Below are 2473 nucleotides of genomic sequence, written 5' to 3'. Positions count from 1 at the left end.
CTAGATCAAATTTGAACATATCATTCCTTGGGAAGGCTAGCTGAATTTAGATCAGAGTGGAAAAATTAACCTAATAGCAATGTATCAGGAAAAGGCTTTTTCTGACCCTTAGAGAATAGGGAAAAAGATGCAAAATGTAAGAATAGATGTTACTCTGACAATGTTAACCATTACTACATTTATTCATCAAATAATTACTAAGCAATAAACAACAGAATAGATGGTAGAAACACAAAGCTAAATATAATTTAGTATCAATTCTCAGGGAAATTAAATACAGAGAAGAAAACGCTCACAATTAATAATAAAATTACAGTGTGATAAGTACCATAAAAGCAAAGATGATGAATTCATAATTGCAAAAAATTATGTGTGTAGTTTCTGTCAAAATTATCTTATTTACAGAATCAAATGTCTTGATTCTGGGGTAGACAGACAAATCAATTCAGAAAAACCAAACCTATTCTCTTGTCTAAAGCCCTGCTCCTCAGAGTATTATCTCTCCAGGCCAAGAGCATCTGAATCATCTGGAATTATATCAGAAATGCCAAGTCTCAGGCCCCACCCCAGACCTAATGAATCAAAATCAGAGTGTTACTTATACCCCTCAGTAATTCACGAACACATTAAAATTGAGAAGCACTGTTCTAAAACAAATCTTGGGTTGAAGAAACAATGGCTAGCTCCAATCTAAACATACTACAAGAAAGTGAGTTTAGTACCTCTTTGAGGGTAAGGAAGATGCTCATTTATCTAATGTGTAGCATACAACGGGTATTCAATATATGTGTTTGTTGACTGAATACACGAGTGAATAACTAAAGGGATAAATAAAACATTAATGAACAACATATTAATGTTTTTTGAGCATGTAAGAGGAGAGAGTGAAATAACAAAAGAAACATAACCTAGCATGTTAAATTAGTCATTTTAAATAATACTTCGAGTATTGTCAATTAAATTAAGGAAAAATAAACATACAAACAGAAGGCATTCCAGTGCTGTCAATTTGAATTTGAATTTCACATAGTTCTAGTTTTTAGTGCTAGAAAACTAATAATTTTAGTAATATTTTCAGGGTTTTCAGGTTTTATTACCTGAAAATGTTTATATTTAAATATATATATTTTTTTAATTTAAGTTTATGTTTGAATAAGAGTTGATTATTGCTAATTTCCTAGTCACATAACTTAGCAGCATGGAATTTAAGGTTTCAGAATAATAGTAAACACTCTATTTGTCCTGACATTATGTATCACAAGTACACATGCAGTCTATGGCCATGCTACCCTGAACAAGCCCGATCCCGACTGATCTCGGAAGCTAAGCAGGGTTGGGCCTGGTTAGTACTTGGATGGGAGACCACCTAGGAAGACCAGGTTCTGTAGGTGTAAAAAATAAAAAAATAAGGGATTGTAAACTGACAAGGTCCTTGCAATCTGTGAGGTCAACTAAAGGTTGCCTCACCTAAAAAATAAATTAAAAAAAAAAAATCTTTACAAGTACACATGCATTAGAAACCCATAAAATCCCAAAGAGCCACATTGAATTGATAAATGCTAAAAAGAGAGGCAATAAATTCCAGGATGAAGCAAAGCATAAGTTTTTATTATTTCATATGCTAAAAAATAGAAGGAGAAAAATATAAATCTTTTGCTAAAGAAGAAAAATGCTTCCAGAAAAATTTAGGGAAACTTTTAGAATTGCTTGATTCTAATTAAATGAATATAACCTACAGTGGCTATTGAAGCTCTGATTTTATTTGCATATGTTAGTATGAACATAGCAACTAAATCTCTAGACAGAGATTATTCCACATCCCCAAAATACAAAATATTTTAAAATTTTCTCAAATATAAATGTTTACCTGTACCACAAATCAGTTAAATCATGTCTCAAGTTTTAGAGCAGCATGAAAATGGCCAGAACACTTGATATTATAAACATCTCAGAGTAGGAATATTACATAGCCTATATATTAATAGCAGATATAAATGTATTTCTAGTTCGTCAGTAGCCTAATATATTACAAATGATCCTGAGTGGCACCTGCACCCTTGAAGGTGCAAGATACAGATGTACTAAATTGGTTCTATGTATCTGTGAAGCAAGATGTAAAGGGACTAGATTGGCTCTATGTATCTTTAGCCAACAGGCAATGCACAAAAATTACAAAAAAAAAAAAAAGTTTAGCTCACCATAAAAAGAACTTTATAACATTTAAAGCCATCTAAAAGTAAAAGATTGTGTAATTTGGTTAGATTTACCTACAGAAGAAAGATTTTACCCAGAAATCATGTGACACTCTGAAGGGCATTTTGACTTTGGACAAAATAAATGCTGAGTTTTTTTCCTATTTTTGAATTATCATAACATATGGAACATGAAATTGAACATTTTGCATACCTATTCTTGACTGAAAAAATTATAGTTCATCCCCACTTCCTGTGTCATATCAAAGCAGTGTTCTTAT

The 2473-nt window shown here is 31.7% G+C and overlaps 1 pseudogene; it reads left to right on the top strand.

Moving 5' to 3' along the window:
- Nucleotides 1–1272: 1272 nt before the first annotated feature.
- LOC112474680 lies at nt 1273–1391 on the top strand (annotated as a pseudogene).
- The last annotated feature ends 1082 nt before the right edge of the window (nt 1392–2473 follow it).

This window comes from Pteropus alecto, unplaced genomic scaffold, assembly GCF_000325575.1.
Source record: "Pteropus alecto unplaced genomic scaffold, ASM32557v1 scaffold7, whole genome shotgun sequence".
NCBI classification, from domain to species: domain Eukaryota; kingdom Metazoa; phylum Chordata; class Mammalia; order Chiroptera; family Pteropodidae; genus Pteropus; species Pteropus alecto.
The sequence above is the reverse complement of the archived record's forward strand: the minus strand, read 5'-3'. Positions and strand labels throughout refer to the sequence as shown.